At 36.3% G+C, this 18,042-nt stretch overlaps 1 non-coding gene across 1 annotated transcript; it reads right to left on the bottom strand.

Annotated features, from left to right (window-relative positions):
* Positions 1 to 1,644: 1,644 nt before the first annotated feature.
* LOC121827667 (U6 spliceosomal RNA) lies at positions 1,645 to 1,751 on the bottom strand. Its single transcript, XR_006069987.1, has one exon. It is a non-coding gene; the product is annotated as a U6 spliceosomal RNA (small nuclear RNA).
* Between the last annotated feature and the right edge of the window lie 16,291 nt (positions 1,752 to 18,042).

Below are 18,042 nucleotides of genomic sequence, written 5' to 3'. Positions count from 1 at the left end.
AAATAAGTGATTATGGAGCATAAGTGGGCTTCTTTACAAAATGGGATACAAATTCTTATTATTGCCAATTAAGGAATATTACATTTGAAATGCTTTTCAATATCTTGTTTTCTATTGGTTATGCCACCTGAAATAAATCATAGAATGAAATCTGGAAGACTTTTGAAGAGCAAATAATATTCAGTCCTTATAGCAGCAACAGATGATAGAATCTAAATTCATGAATGCTGCTTTCATCCATTACATCCAGATGTTCTGCTGACAGTGTTGCCATGTGTTAGTTGATTGTCAGAGATTAATTATTTCCATCACCTCTCTGAGGTATATGAATTATGTGTTCCCTTATCATAGAGATGAAAACTAGTAGGTAAATATTCACCTAGGACATAGTCAACGAAAGTGTTCCTCAAAGTTTGGACATATGTGCTGAGAATGTTGTTGCAGAGCTGCTGGCAGAGGCAGAAGGGTTACAAATTCATTGCAATCCTAGTTTACATTGTAAAACCTGCCATAGAAAAAGAAAGCTTGTCATGTGCTTTAGGATTGGAGCAGTAGAACAGGTAGTCTATATTAAGAAACTTCATCATGACTTCTAAAGAAGTTAAAGTTAGGCAAACCATGGGAGAATAGGAAAAGCATAAGTCCAACATAGGCCAAGAAATCTATTAAATTAAAAGCTAAAGAAAGTTCATGGGAGGTAGATGTAATTTTAGTTCTTTTTGACCCTTGACCCATTTGCGGCAATGGGAGTTCAGTATCTACACATATCCACACACCAGAGAAAGGAAAAGGAAAAGCTTAGAGAAATTAGCATGCTGATATTTCCATATTAAAGAAATCAGCAACAATGCCCAAATTAGGAAAGGACTATGGTTTGTGGAACATTGCAGAAGATACTGTGCTTATCAAAGTTATAAAGTGCAAAGAGTATCAGTACTATTCAGAAATAAGTTGGGTCTAGTCTATCTAAAACTTATTCTGTGTTATGTAACAGGTCTCGACTTACTATTAGCAATGAGGATGATAGAATTTCCCAAACAGAGACCACATGTTATAAGCCAGATAACCATAATTATTTAAATTGAATATTAATTGCAGAATCAATGGAGAGTTCACATTAGCAATAGTTTTATGTTCTCCCAATATTTCAGTAATTGGTAAATATGTATCTATTTATTAGCAGGACTTGATATTATAGTATGCATGGAATCAATAGCACAAAGTTTCCCTTATTAAGACGTACCTAGCTACTACAATTGCCTAATATTCTCCAAGTGATTTTCAGAGACTGAGCCAGGCAGTGGTGGCACACGCCTTTAATCCCAGCACTCGGGAGGCAGAGCCAGGTGGATCTCTGTGAGTTTGAGGCCAGCCTGGGCTACCAAGTGAGTTCCAGGAAAAGCATAAAGCTTCACAGAGAAACCCTGTCTCAAAAAAATTTTTTTTCAGAGACTGAAGTATAGTCTTCAACATGGCATTATTCCTCAAGGGAAACAGTAAAGCACTTGGTAGAAGATTGACTCAGGCTCATTTTTGCCTAGAGAAGTGATTTGACACATATGAGTACTTCTTGTTTTTTTTTTCTTTTTTTTTAAATTTTTTTTATTTATTTTATAATACTATTCAGTTCTACATAATAGCCACAAAAATATGGAATGCTTCACGAATTTGCGTGTCATCCTTGCGCAGGGGCCATGCTAATCTTCTCTGTATTGTTCCAATTTTAGTATATGTGCTGCCGAAGCGAGCACATGAGTACTTCTTTGTTGATGTAACCAACCGTCTTATTAAATAAGAAACACAGAAACAATATAAAAGAGAAAGCCAAGAGGTCAGAGCTCAGAGCTAAAATCTCACCCTTCCTCCTGCTGTGTCCAAGCTTCCCGAAAGAGAGCTATTTCCTTGTGTGTCAGTCGTTTCCAAGTCATTCTGCCTTCTTATTGGTTGTAAACCCAAACACGTTATTGCCTCGTCACTGTCTGTATGTACAGCCCTCTAGGTCTTAAAGGCGCATGTCTCCAATGCTGGCTGTATCCCTGAACACACAGAGATCTATGGGATTAAAGGCGTGTGCCACCACCGCCATGCTCTTTCTATGGCTCTAATAGCTCTGACCCCTGGGCAACTTTATTTATTAACATACAATCAAAATCACATTTCAGTAAATTAGAATACTACCACACTTCTTAATACATCTCTGCCTTCTTGTTTGTAGGATCTCAAGTAGCACTAGCTTAAAAGAATTCATTCAGCTGCTCAATATCCGTGCATAAAGGATTGATTCACTGACATCGTATCCTATATAATTGATCATGAACCCAAAGACGAACTCTATAGCAAAGGAATAACAAGGTGGGTATAGGACGATAGGATCTACTGTCAAGTAACAAGCTTCCTATAATCTGCCAGCTTACAGAAATACTAGAGACAACGCACAAAAGTTATGAGACACCATTTCCCAGTTAGCAGTACATACCCAAATCTCTATTACTCTGTGCTGGTGCTGAAACTCACAAAAGGAAAATAGATCCAAGAAGCAGACCAGGTAGATAGCAGCGGCTGCTTGCAGTGCAGCCTAGGTCCTTCCCCTAGATGAAGCATTTCTACCTCCTGCCCACAGTCTTTAGTCGGTCCTCTTTGGATATATTGGAGCAGATAAAAAGAGATGACTCATCCAAGTGTGTATTCCCTTCTGAACTGGTTTCAACCAATGAATGGTTGCTCCCTAGGTATAAAAGCTCATCCATGACTCACCAAAAGTAGGCAGTTCTGAAAGGACAGTCTGACTTCACAGTTTCTAGCAGAGATCCAGTCCTACAGAAATCTGGCCTGCTCCCCCCTCTCATCACAGGGTTAGATCCTGTGAGTACTAGCATACTTCTCGTGTGCTAATTTTCACCAGGGTGGGCTTCTCAGAGAGATCAACTTAAAACCTACATAAACCCAGTTAATATGCTTATACATGTATACACATATATAATTTTTCACACGTAGATGGGTTACATCTCAGTAGGATTTACTTTATTTTCACCTAAAATCTTAAAAATATAACAACTCATAAATAATTTTTCCATGATTTTGACAGAATTATTATCCATCTTAAATTCAGTTAATTTTCAAAGTCCAATAATGATTCAGAAGATATTTTAAAATAAAGAAATTTCAACCAATATTCATTTGCAGATTATTGTCTGTGTCAGACATTATATATAAAAACATCTTTGTGAGGAAAAAAATCTTTTTTGTGAGGATTTTATCTTGTGATTGAATATTTGGATAATCGGAAGACTTACGTCCAGTGCCTACAAAACACCTATAGACACGAGAAGGAACAAACTGTAGGAGGCGTGGGTGTCTTTCTGCTCACAGATAAACACTAGCGGAACCTACTTAAGCACATAGGGTTTTTCCTTCAAATGAAGGAAAGCGATACCTGCTGTTACTCACCCAGAAGGCTGAGAGCAGACATGCCTGTTGATCTTGTCTCTAATTTTTTTGGCTAGAGACTTTTCCAGGAAAGAACTGTATCCTCCCCCAAATTCTTATGGTAAGCTTTATTTTTGTTTTCTCAGTTAATCTATAGAAAAAGCTGTATTTACGGATTTTTAGAAAAAGTCTCAATGTAGTCCCATTCTATCTGTATTTAACTTAATTTGTTGTTCAAAGAGATTTTTATAAGTTTTTTGTATATTCACAGTATTGAGCCAATCATCACTAGAATAAATTTTCACTAAGTTGTGTTATGCTTAAATATGCCTAAAATAAACTAATGAGAGTCAGACTCTAGGAGTTTGAAACAACACTGGCTACTGACTGAGTCATGTTGAACCAAACTGCCTCCTGGGGTTCTTCTCTCTGCAGCCTGTTGAGGATGCAAAGAGCTCTGTAACAAATCTTTCAAGGATTAATCATTTATTTTGTGTACTATTTATGCCTTCTTTATAAAAAAAACATGAGATATATAGTCTATGTGTGAGAGTGCAAAAGACATGTTAGTAATGAGGGTATATAAAAAGCTTTAGAGTAAGATTGATTTGCACTTACTAGAGAGAAAATTTTGGGGATTATTAAAGCTTTTTTAAGCATAAGTAGCACATAGAGTATTTCATAAGAATTTATTTATTTTGAGCCAGGTGGTGGTGGCACACACCTTTAATCCCAGCACTTGGGAGGCAGAGCCAGGCAGATTTCTGTGAGTTTGAGGCCAGCCTGGTCTATAGAGTGAGATCCAGGACAGGCACCAAAACTACACAGGAAACCCTGTCTCAAAAAACAAAAAACAAAAAATTATTTATTTTGTATATAATTAAACATATATGTCTTGTTTTTGCTTGTTATATATGAACACAATCAATTACAAATAGCATATATATATATGTTGACTATGGAAATTATATATATATGTATATATATATAGTCAATAAAAGGTGATTGGATTTTGGCTAGCAATATCAAAAGATAATTGTCTTTATGTCTTTTCCTATTGCTGTGATAAAATGCTTTGACTAGTTACTTGGGGTTTCATTGCCTGTGAGGTGTCTCCTTGAGCATGGCAACTCTTATAAAGGAAAACATTAAATGAGGGCTTGCTTACAGGTTCAGTAGTTCAGTCTGTTATCATCATGGTGGGAAGCATGGCAGCACTCAGGCAGACATAGTGCTGGATAAGGAGCCATCTATATCTGGATCTTCAGGCAGCAGGAAGAGAGAGAAATACTGGGCTTGGCTTGAGCATTTAAAACTCTTAGTGACACGTTTCCTCCAATGAAGTCACACCTACTCCACCCAACAAGGCCATCTCTCCTAATCCTTGTCAAGTAGTGCCACTCCCTATTAACCAAACATTCAAATATATGAGATTATGAGGTCCATTCCTATTCAAACCGTCACTTGAGTTTGGGTCCCAGTATGCAAGCAAGACAGGCCACAACCACCTTAACCCCAGCTCCAGAGGGTATGGCAAACTCCAAAAAATAACTATCTTCTTAAAGGATACAAAGGTCATAAAATGTTATTTTTAAACAGGTATTGAGTGATAATTTTCTGAATGATAGACTACGAAATTCAGAAAACAAAGAAGAGGGCATGTCACAGCTCCAGAGAAGCTAGCTAACAAGGAGGACCCTAAGAGGGACTCATGGATCACTCTGGGAAGGAGAAATAGATGAGATCTCCTGAGTAAACTGGGAGTGAGGGGGCAATAGAGGGTAGGGGATGGGGGATGAGAACATGAGGGAATGGGATGGTTGAGCTGGAACAGGGACAGAATGGGAGAGCAATGAAAGAGATATCTTGATAGAGGGAGACATTATGGAGTAAGGGGGAAACTTGGTGCTAGGGAAGTTTTCAGGAATCCACAAGGATGATCTCAGCTTAGACTACTAGCAATAGTGGAGAGTGTGCCTGAGCTGACTTACCCTAGTAATCAGATTAGTGAATACCTTGTCATCATAGAGCCTTCATCTAGTACCTGATGGAAGCAGATACAGAGATCCACAGCCTAGCACCAGGCTGAGCTTCAGGAGTCCACTTGAAGAGAGGGAAGAGGGATTCTATGAACAAGAGGCATCAAGATCATGATGGGGAAACCTACAGAGACAACTGAACCAAGTGGGAACTCACTAAATTTAGACCATCCACTGTGGAATCTCCACGAGACTGAACTAGGCACTCTGTGTAAGTGAGACAGTTGTGTAGTTTGGTCTGCTTAAGGGGCAACAGGATCAGGATCTATCCCTGGTGCAAGAGCTGCTTTCTGGAGCCCATTACCTATAATAGGACACTTAGCAAAGCCATGATGCAGGGGGAGGGGCTTGGACCTGCCTGAACTGAATATACCAGGCTTTGCTGACTCCCCATGGGAGGTCTTACCATTTTGGAGGTGGGAATGGGGGTGTGGGTTGGGGAGGAAGGCTGGGGGCATGGCAGAAGGAGGGAAGAGAGGGGGATCTGTGGTTAGCTGCTAAATGAATAAAAAAGTTCTTAATAAAAATAGAGGGTGTTTGAGTGAATTACAAAAACCATGACATGAAATAACCCACCATGACAATTTGTTCACCATTATTTTCATCAAATATGTTTCTTTTTTATATGTGAGAGAAGAGCACCTTTGCCAAAAAATGAATGTAATTGTTTTTTCATAAAAGTGGAAATTTAGCTTCTTTTTTTCTATTAAAGGTCAATATGATTACTGTAAATTTCAATGCTAATAGTAAATTAATATTGAAGCAATCTGATGAAGAATAGAGAGATAAGTCTTTGATGATTTTGTTGGAATGGATATTTGATTCCTGCCATAGGTAAAATAATAAAACAACCTGACCAGCAGCAACTGAGGCAGTGGAGAATGGGGAAACCAGGTTTAGTGAATAAGAAAAATATGTATCATTTGAGACCTTAAAGACTCCTTCAGACAAAGGACCATGGTGACTATGTTGACTGTTACTTGTTATAAGTAATTGAAATGTCTGGTTCTAGCTTAAATTTCTTTTTCCTAGAAGGAACATGGGTGACTTGAGATAACACTAAAACTGGGCTTGTGATGGTACTTTTCCCAAAGTGGAAGATCTACTGTCTGATGGTTCCTTATATTTTTCTCAAGTTGGATTAAGTGTTTTTGTAAATGCATATGAACATCCATGAATGAACAAAGTTCCTGACTGCCATGAAGATACAGATCTCCCCTGCTACCCACAAGACATGCATGCACAAATGCACTCATACACACACTCATTCATGTACTATATTCCTACATTCTCCTGCTCATGCTTTTCTGACCTCCTCTGTACTCTAGGATTCAAAATCTGAAAAAGCTTCTCCCCAAAGTTTTGTCTCTGGCCTCTTATTACAGCCGATTCAAGGTAATGAGTCTGAGGCGTGAGAAGAATGAGGAAAGAGTGCATTCCTCCTGTGTCTTTGTGCCCAACCCAGGTTTCAGCAATGGCTGAAACAACTACCCTCTGGCCTTTCAAATGTCGGATAACGTCAGTTTCCTTCCTTCAGGAATAGATGAAAATTCCCTTCTTTATGGCCATTTGAAAAAATTGCTTAAGGAGCTTTTTGGCTTGGCTCTATTTTTCCATCTCACTGTTCTTAAATGCTTTCTTCTTAAGTACTTCATTCAAATATATCATCTGGATGCTAGAATTATTTAAATAATATCTTGCTCAAATGTAGTAGTATTTCTGAATTTCACACCTCAAAGCAATGTTGATGGAATTATTCTATGCTATCTTTGTCTTGATATTTATTTTCTATCCAAGTGTAGAAATTAAATAAGCATCTATATAAACATGTTTATGTATTAGTTGTTTCACACAAATTTACAATATATGAACTACAATATTGTTTTAACATCCCCAGTAAGTACTATTTTTATTAACAGTAAAATGAGCCATTTACGTGTGCAGTCTTAATAGTACGCTGTTATTACACTCTTTCTTCTCTTCAGGATATATAGTTTTTGCTTTATTATATACATACTTAATATAAAGTATGCACATCATTATTTTACATATCATATTTTATATTAATCTATTCATTTTAAATTAAATTTTCATTAAACATCTTTTTTCTACATTTCTAATTTGATTGCTGTGATTTTTTCTCTACACTTTTGTCAAACATCAGCCTGTTTACAAGACTGATGTGCTGCCTTCTGCACTCTGCAAGCAGGGACTTCCTGATTTACTTGAAGCTAATGAGAGTATTTATCCTTTCAAAATTGTCCATGTAGGTCTCATCAAAGTTAAAAATAAAAGTAAATTCCATCTCTTGATTTTTGTTACACAAGATAAACAACTTGTCAAATGTTTATAGTCTTCCTTCTCACATATATTTTAATATTATAAAAAATAATTTGAATCTTAAATCAGGTTGGTTAATTTCTAATCTTTTTTGTCATGTATCTTCCCATTTGCAAATAATTTAATCATTTTCATTTAGTTTCTATCTAGAGAAGTTACATTTATTGAATTCTACTCTCTACTAACATTAGTCTATAGTACATTTCCTATGCCATGTCTTCTCCAAATTAGTCATTTTCTAGCAGTCCAATAGATATTTCATATTTGGATATTTTTTTTAATTTAAGAGTAACTATTTTGCTATACAGATTAATGTTATAGGAGTAAAGATAAAAGAAAGTAGTTTGGATTCAAATATCTTGGTGTTGGTATAGTAACTGTTACACACTGGATGAATGAAGCTCACATAGCTGTGTGGCTTGGAAAGCAGTTGCTGGGATGTAATAGATTTCTTCAGTTGTATAAGTGTCTGTTATGTTCTAATGACTTTCAGTTACGGTGGTTAATGTGTAAGGCTTCAAACATTCAAAGAAAAACTAATAACCCTTGGCAAAAATCTTTAGAAAGAAACATCTGCTCAAAAAAAAAAAAGAAGAGCTCTTCATATTTTCTTGCATGCTAAGAATCATTGTTGGTAAATGCTACCAGTCTCTAAAGAAGAAATCAAAGATCCCCCCAGGGATCTATTTAAAGTTCAAGATTCAAAGCATACTTCCCATTAACAGTGATACTGAATGTCTTACTGTTTCCATCAAGTTCACTACTTTTGATAAGTTAGTAGTGTCTTCATTTCAACAGTAAAATTCAAGTTTGGAAAGACTGACAACTGATATACCTGTATATTAATACAAGCATTCAATAGTTATTATTTAGTAACTGTCATTTTGTTTTCAGACATGATATAGATTTGACTTGGTGTTTTCATAGTGGGTCAGGGAGAGACTTTTAAGTATGAGGTCAATAAGAGGCAATTGACTTGTGTTTTCCTTTTATTTCTCCTTAGTTTTTATCTGAAGTACTGTGGTAACTACCAATGCATGCGTGCAATTGTACATTTTTTCTTATATTCTCAGGAAGAGCTTAGCTGATGTATACCATTCTGTTAAGGCAGTAATCAATCATGCTAGTCCATTAATTTTTAAAGTTTTTCTTAGGAAGTCGTTTGCAGGTTCAAACCCTGGAGAGTAGAGCAAATTTTCTATTACCCATTATTGCTCATGTTAGACAGAATTTGCTAGTGTGTTAAAGAATCCAATTATATAGAACTGAAGAACAGAGTAAAGAAAATAGCTGAGCAATATAAGACATTCACCCTATAAACATACATAGTAAAAAATTTCATTGTACATTATTAGGAACTATTATGAAATACTTTATTAATAATCAACTATAAAATACAATTTGACAAACTTAGGAACTTGACCAATATTAGCCAGGCATGCTGTTGGGTACCTCTAATCCTAGCACTCCAAAGACAGAGGCAGAAGCATCTCTGAGTTTGAGGTCAACCTGGTCTACAGAGTGAATTCAAGGACAGTTATGAATCCACCAAGAAACTACATCTTGGAAAAAAATCAAAGGGGGGAAACTTGACAAATATCTATCAGGCTGCTTAGTAATTTTCCTCACTAATTCTTCTTAAAATTCACTAAAAATTGGTATAATTGAAAACCAGTATTTGCAAATATATGGATGGATGGAACTGGGAAACAGAATGAGGGCATTCCAACAAGGTGCTTTAGGTGGGAGGAGAATAGAATCAAGGGAATATTATGCAGATAAAAAAATTTCATAGAGAGAGAATTTAAGAATATGAGAAATGAGTGGGATGAACAGAAGGAGGCTTAGTCATAATGAAGGAGTAATGAAGAGCCACATAGAAATCTACTATGTACACAAATTTGAAAATATAATTTCCAAAAACTTGAAAATGAATTTGAGTACAGATATCATGACTTACCAGAAAAAGCTGGTCCTGAAAGATATGGGTGACAAAAAAAAACAAAAACAAAACAAAAAAAAAAACAACCAAACAAACAAACAAAAAAACCCCTGAGTGTCAGGAATGGAATTCTTCTCTGTGAATTTTTGGTAAGAGAGATGTATGGTGATATTTTATTTGTATTAAAATGTTATTTGTATGTTAATAAATAAAGTTGCCTGGGGGTCAGAGCTATTAGCAACCCATAGGAAAGCAGGGCAGTGGTGGCATACTCTTGTAATCCCAGCACTTGGTAGACAGAGCTAGGTAAGTCTCTGTGTGTTCAAGGATACAGCCAGCATTGGATACACCTGCCTTTAATCTCAATACCAACCATAGAAAACCTGGAGGTCTATACAGACAGGCTGTGATGAGGCGGTCATGTGGTTGGGTTTACAACTAATGAGAAGGCAGAACAGAAACAGTATAAAAAGACAGACACACAGGAAGTAGCTCTGGTTTGGAGAGGTAGGACCACCACAGGAGGAAGGGTAAGGTTTTAGCTCTTAGCTCTGACCTCTTGGCTTTCTTCTTTGCATTGGTTCTGTGTTTCTTATTTAATAAGACAGATGGTTACATCTACAGAGATGCCTAAAAACAACAGAGGTACTTGCCATTCTTTTTGTGTGCCTCCCCAAACTAGACGATGTCTCTAATGTTGAAGATACCACATACCTTACTTTTATGATGTAGATAAATCAAGTTGTTCCTGAGGCTGAAATTTTTGTTTTTGCTAGTTAGCTTTTCTAGTGCTAGAGGATGAAATGCTGCTGTTGGAGGACAAAAGACATTCTGTTAGTTTCTAGCTGTGAACCCTATTAATTACAATACCAATCTGCCAGGCAATACGTATTCATGAGTGCAATGGTGGGTGTAAATGGATGTTTCCTGTCCTGACTGCCTGCTCCCAAATACCCAGCAGCCATTTTTCAATTTACCACACAGAGGCTTATTAATTATGAATACTTGGCTGATAGCTCAGGCTTATACTAACTAGCTCTTACACTTAAATTAACCCATAATTTTTTATCTATGTTTAGCCACATGGCTTGGTTCCTTTTCTCAGTATGGCATTCTCATCTTCCTTCTTTGAATTTGCTGGCAACTCCCTGACTATGCCACTCTCCTTCCCATCATCCTTGGTTTTGTTACCCCATCTATACTTCCTCCTGGCTACTGACCAATCCATGTTTTATTGAACCAATTTAAGAGACATTTTTTTTTACAGTATACAAGAACATTATTCCATAGCAGGCAAGTATGACATTTATTGAGGTGACAAAGCTCTCTATGATTAGATTTAAGACACATTTCACAGGAGAAATATAAACATGATAATTGTAAACCTTGTAAAAAGCCCATGGTGGATACGGTTATGGGCTCTAGAGAAGGATTGATTGCTATTGTTTAGCTAAATCAATACAGCACCAAACTACCTTCTAAATCTCTTCAAATTCTTTTTTAAAATACTTTTTTTGAGTTTGAGAACTTTATATGTATATACATTTAAGTATTATTTTTTGGATTCATCCAGTTCCTTTCTTCAATCTTCCCAGGGAGTTTGCTTATAGAAGAGCAGGTTTATGCATTGTCTTTTCACACTTCTGTGTTTTAGATGATTCTCCTGCTTACTCTTAACTTTTCCTGTGCCACACTGCTGGGGATGCTGTGAATGTGTTGCTCTGATTGGTTAATAAATGAAGTGCTGATTGGCCAGTAGCCAGGCAGGAAGTATAGGAGGGACAAAGAGAGAGGAGAATTCTGGAAAGTGGAAGGCTGAGTCACAAGATGCTGCCATCCACCCCCATGAGGAGCAGGACGTAAAGTAAGCCACAAACCACATGGCAAAGTATAGATTTATAGGAATGGGTTAATTTAAGATATAAGACCTAGATAACAAGAAGTCTGAGGCACACGGCCATACAGTTTATAAATAATATAAGCATCTGTGTGTTTATTTGGGTCCAAGCAGCTGCAGGATTGGTGGGTGAGAGAGATTTGTCCTGACCATGGGCCAGGCAAGACCAAGAGGTAACCCCAGCTACACCACGCCCCATCACCATTTGAACATTTTCAAGCCTATTGTCACTCACCCACTTTCATAGTACATATGATTTGGTAACCTCCCAAGGAACCCCTCTGCCTCACATCTAATGTTTACTTTCTTACTTCCTGTCATCTACATATACTCTGACTAAAACACAGAAATCTAAAATTATAAGCTAAGATCCATATGAATGAGAACATATGGTACATGTCTCTAATCATGGACTACCTCAGCTAACATACTATTTTCCAGTTCTATCTATTTTTCTGAAAATTGTATATTTTTTATTTACTTATGAACAGAATTATGTAGAATATATGCACAACATTTTCACCATCAGTCTATTATATGTAGACATTTAAGATTATTTAACTTAAGTATTTTGAATAGAACAGAAATGAATATGAACAAATAAGTATCTCTGTAGTAGAATTATTTTTCTGGAAACAGAAGACTTGAATGAGATGGAATTACAAACTAGTTTTAGGTTTCAATTCCAGCCCAGCTAAGAATGTTGTACATTTTTTAACTCAAGCCACACCCAGGGGCAAAGTTTATTTCTTGTTGCCTTTGAAATGCAGAACTCTCAGCTTCTTCACCAGCATTATGTCTGCCTGCATGTCACCATGTCCTACCATGATAATGGACTGAACCTCTTAAACTGTGAGGTCAGCCAATTAAATATTTTCCCCTTATGAGAGTTTGTGTGTCATGGTGTCTCTTCACAACAAAAGAAACCTTAACTAAGAGAGAACCTGGTACCAGGAGTGAGGTATTGTTGTGATAGTCCTGGCCATGTTTTTGTTTGAAGGAATATGGACCTTGGTACTATTGATTAGAAAAGTAGTTGAATACTTTAAGTGTTGGTTAATGGGCCATACTAGTTGGAGCATTGTAGACAATCATGCTAAGAGTTATTTGAACTATGGGGGCATAGCTCAAGAGGTTTCCAAGGAGAAGAAAATTAATACGTGGCCTAGAAATAATTCATGAAATACTTTGATGAAGACTGCAACTGCCTTTTGCTCTTGTCTGAAGAGTCTGCCTGAAACTAAAGTGAAGAGTTTCAGATTGATTTTCTTGGCAGAGAACATCTAAAAACAGCCTAGTATAGACTCTGTCATGTGGTTATAGAAGAAACTCTAATGAAGATTTATAATGAAAGGAGGAAGCTGAGCAAGGAAAAATACAAAATGTAAAACTTGAAGAGAATGGTGCACCAGAAAGTGGAATGAAGCTACATCCTGTGGTCAAGGAGATAAACAGATTAAGAAATAGAAGAAAGGAAGTGGTGAGCTCAAGGAAAGATCCCACCCAGCTAAGTTTCCAATTTGTACAAATAATTAGATACAAGCTTAGATCTGGGTATGACATACACACCTTTATCCTGGCACTTGGATGGCAGAGGCTCGCAGATCTCTGAGTTTGTGGCCAGCCTGGTCTATAGAGCAAGTACTGGAACTACGAACTTAAGCAGTAAAGGAAACCATAGAAAACAGAAAGCCGTTGAAGATGTAATTGTTCCATCCCTAGAAAGCAGCAGGACTTGGCAGCTAAGTGGTTCTGGGTTTAAGAATAGAAAAAAGGGAGTTATGATTCCACTATGACTAAGGAAAGCTGATGAGTTCAGGAATATGCCAGAGATGTCCATGAATGGAGTTTCAGAAAGACCGTTATGTGAAGCTGTGAAAGAGAAGTGTGGATTGCCTTGGAGACCCCAAGATGTTAAAGATGCCAGAGTCATGGGATATTTGCTGAGAAAAGCTGCTAACAGAGAGTGGAACCAGCCCAAACAAAGAACTGGGCTGTAGTCAACAAAGCTGAAAGGAGTTGGAGATCTAAAGAGCATTTCAACATCAAACATAGAGATGCAGAGTTTGGAGTTTGTCTAGCTGGCTTTTGCCTTGCTTTGGTCCAATATTTTCTCACTATGCTCTTTTCCCTACATTTTGGAATGGTAATTTATATCCTGTGCCATTATATGTTACAAGTATGTGATATGTTTTCTTATTTTGATTTAATAGCAAATTACAATTAAGAATTTATATGAATCTTAGAAGAGACTTTGAACATTGGACTTTAAACATTATTGAGACTGTAATAGACTATGGTGACTTTTGAAGTTGGATAGAATGCATGTTTGCATTCTAATATGGTTACAAGCCTTTGAGGGCCAGGGAATGAAATATGATGGTTTGGAAGAAAATGTCCCCTAAAGGGAGTGGCATTATTAAGAGGTGTGGCTTTGATGGAGTGGGTGTGGCCTTTTTGGCAGAAGAGTGTCACTGTGGAAGCAGGATTGAGGTCTCATATATGTTCAAGTTAAGCTCAGTGTCTCAGTTTACTTCCTGTTGCCTGCAAGATGTAGAACTCTCTGTTCCTTCTCCAGCATCATGTCCACCACTATGTCATATCATGATGAAAATGGACTGACTCTGAAAATGTAATTCACTCCAATTAAATACTTTTCCTTTATAAGAGTTGCTGAAGTCACGGTGTTTCTTCACAGCAAAAGAAACTCTCACTAAGACATCTCTTAACTTCTTTCCTGCTTATTTCTGTTTTATTTCCTTTGCATGATGCATTGCTTTAAGATTTTTAGCACTATACTGAATAGAAGAGAAGAGAGTGGACATTGGTTGGTCTTTTCCTTTATAAAATTCAGATCATCTCTCATTTGGCTTCCAATACCCTTCCTTTATTGTGTGTATTTAAAACTTTAGTTATAATATGGCATATGGAGTTTTTTTGTGTGATCATGTATATTTTATATTCTGTGTTTCTCTTATACCCATAAAGGAATATCTTCTTATAGAATTGGAAAGTTCTCTTCTTTGATTTTATTGATGGTATGATCTTTGCTTTTCAGCTGGAATTTATCCCTTTTTATGCCCATAATTCATAGATTTCGTCTGTTTGTGGTATTCAGAAGTTGGAAATAGATCTCAAGCTCATGCAACATAGTCATCTTATGAGAGTTTCTAAGTGGGTTGGTGGCCTGAGCACCATGGGGGATTTCAAGAGGTTGAAGCTGAGGGGAGAGGGACTCCTACCAAGGCTACAGAAACATCTGGAGAGACTTCAAAACTGGGGTGGAGTTCTGGAAACTTCTGGAAATTGTTTGGCTATATTTGGTAGATTATAATATTTCTAAGTTGATGAAATCATGTCTTTAAATTTTAAATATATAAGAATATTAAAAGATATTTTAGACACAAATTAATATAGTGTATATTATTTAATATTCTAATAAAATTATGACTTACTTAAGTCTTTGATTAAAAGATATAAAAATGTAACCCTACATTTGGTTCAAATATATTTTTTGTGTTTGGTTAATTTATTTTTTAATAGCTGTCTTCTGTTTGTGGTTCTGAGAAATGCTTTTAACTAAAAGTTGAAAAGTATTTTTCTGGCTTCAGAGATGAAAAATTATGAGAAACCCTGCCTTTCAAAATTTTACATTTTAAAACTTTAAAAAATGGAGAGAGAGAGAGAGAGAGAGAGAGAGAGAGAGAGAGAGAGAGAGAGTGAGTTCCAGTGAGATTATCAAGAAATAATAAATGAAATGCTATGTGGAAGTTGTGGTCGACAACCCATTTAAAAATATATTGGTATATGTTAATTAAAGACTAAAAGATATATTGTTTTCTGATACAGGCAAAGAACCTTGGATGGAGAAGAAAGAAAAAAGAAAGAATTACATCATTCCTTTCTTCCTGTTCCTCCCTCTCACCCCTCCAACATACCACCCTTGCTTTTTCAGATTCATTGCCACTTTTTTAGTTGTTATTACCTATATAAATACATATATAATATATACTACACACACACACACACACACACATATATATATATATATATATATATATATATATATATATATATATATAGTATATTCCTAAATATAAAGTGCAACTGGTTTCTGTTCACATGTTATCTTCATGCATATGATATCAGAGGTGACCACTTGGCACTGGATAACCAATTTGGGGGCTCTTCCCTGGAGACGATCATTTTTCCATTTCTCAGAATTCCCCAGTTGTCCATAGAATTTTGTCTAATGTTGAAGTCCTGAGAGCTTTTCCCTTCCTTTTTAGCATGTCCATTTGAGTTGTCATTGTTCAAGACTTGTTCAGGCTCCCATGCTAATGAGACTTTATGGAGGGTTTCCAGTCACAACTGATAAATCTACAACTAATTCCTGCACCCGACTCAGATATCATTACAGAAGTGTAAAAGGATTGCAAGAATCAAAGGAATGGGAAGTTTGCTGTGAGGCTGCATATCTTAGAAATGCCCCCTCTTGTTTTAAAATAATATTTGCAATGTAGTACATAGAACCTTCCTGTTAACTAATGAGGTGTGTGCTTACAGCCAGCATGGAGGTAGAACATTGACCTGGGATATGGTTACCATACTTGAAAATTCTGCACACATTTAATACTTTTCTATTAGAGCTTCCCAGACTCTTTCTTAAGATAGCCTTATCATGTGTAAAACTGAAAATATCCTCTAAACAGCATTGTATATTTTTTCCTATCGATATATTTTCTAAAAAATAAATGCTGATTTAAAAAAGCTTCGTGGGTACTACAGATGAGCTAGCATTAAACCTGGAACCTTCCTGGTGATATGAATAATTTTAGGGTTTAATGAGGTAAAAACATTTAAAACAGTAGATTAAGTAGAATCTTTTAGTTTGTAGGGCTATTTAATATTTTCACTACATGTCACTTGGGCTGTTGAGTTAAGTATTCTCTCAGAGTTGTGGAAAATTGTATCGAGGTGGACTATGAGGTGATGGCCTTCTTCAAAAATCATGAAATAATACCTTCTGGCATACCTTCATCATTCCAATACCTACCCTAATCTTCAAGTGCAATGGGAAAGTGATGCCTTAAGGATAAAAATATTTAAAAAGGAGAGATTAAAATTACAATGTAAAAGCCCAAAGCAATGCAAGTTAATGAACTCTGCTTCCTTCATTAATAGTATTTTATTATGTTCTTTTTATTGTATTTTTAGTCTGTTTAAAGGCAATTGTTTTTATTTGAGGATAAAAAAATGTGTTTCATATATATTTCATCATCTGGTTTTAATAATTTCCACTTACTCCACTTACTTTTAGTGAAATATTTGAAAAGAGATAAGAATAGCTTGTATTACGGTTGAGTTAGTACAAAATTGAAATATATGAATAACTGCTTGCCTTTCCTACATTGTATCCACTAGTTGTCAAATAGAAATGAATAGTGTAGGTGGAGATTTCCCATCCTGGGAGCTACTTCCAAATTACCACAAAGAGGCTTATATTAATAGTAAATGCTCAGTCAATAGCTCAGGCTTGTTACCAACTAGCTCTTACAACTTAACCTATTTCTATTAATCTACATTCTGCCATGTGGCTCATGATGTTACCTGTCCTTCAGCATGTCCTGCTGCCTCTGTATCTCCTGGTGTTTCTCCTGACTCTGCCATTCTTCCTCCCAAATTCCTCTGTTTCTGTTTCTTCCACCTATACTTCCTGCCTGGCTACCGATATATCAGCTTTTTATTAATCAATCAGAGTAATACATATTTACAATGTATAGAAGGATTATTCTATAGCATTTCCCCCTTTTTGTCTAATTAAAAAGGAAGGTTTTAACTTTAACATAGTAAACATCAGTTATGAAGTAAGAATTACAGTTACAATATTCACTCTATCTATATTTGGCAAACATAGAGAAAATACTCTATTATCTATCTTACCTTGGTGAGTCTAAAGTTTTATTAATTTGCTTTCTATTATAACTAAGGAAAACTGTAAGTTTAAGTGTTTAGATGTTCAACTCCATCAAAGTCCCCATAAGGATGAAATGTTGCCTAATGACAGCGACATCAGGCTGTCTGTACAGTTACTCAAAGTTCCTCTGTGACAGTGGGATATCCAATTCTGGCCTACAGACCTAGAATATTTGACAAACTTTTCTGTGAAGCAGAAATTTTGAAGGGCTGTCCTACCTTGTCTTGGCAAAGTTTGTCAGTCACCTTTCTTGCATCCTGCTGGTCCTGTTTGGAGAATACCTGTCAACAATTGAGGCAAGGGCAGTTTCTTTGCTCATGTGGATAGCTTTTACCATAAAGAAAATAAACTCCATATGGAGTTTCTTAAATGCCCATCATCTTCTCTGAAGTACATTGGTGCTGCCAGGAGCAAATGTGTC

Source organism: Peromyscus maniculatus, chromosome 2, assembly GCF_049852395.1.
Source record: "Peromyscus maniculatus bairdii isolate BWxNUB_F1_BW_parent chromosome 2, HU_Pman_BW_mat_3.1, whole genome shotgun sequence".
NCBI classification, from domain to species: Eukaryota; Metazoa; Chordata; class Mammalia; order Rodentia; family Cricetidae; genus Peromyscus; species Peromyscus maniculatus.
The sequence above is the reverse complement of the archived record's forward strand: the minus strand, read 5'-3'. Positions and strand labels throughout refer to the sequence as shown.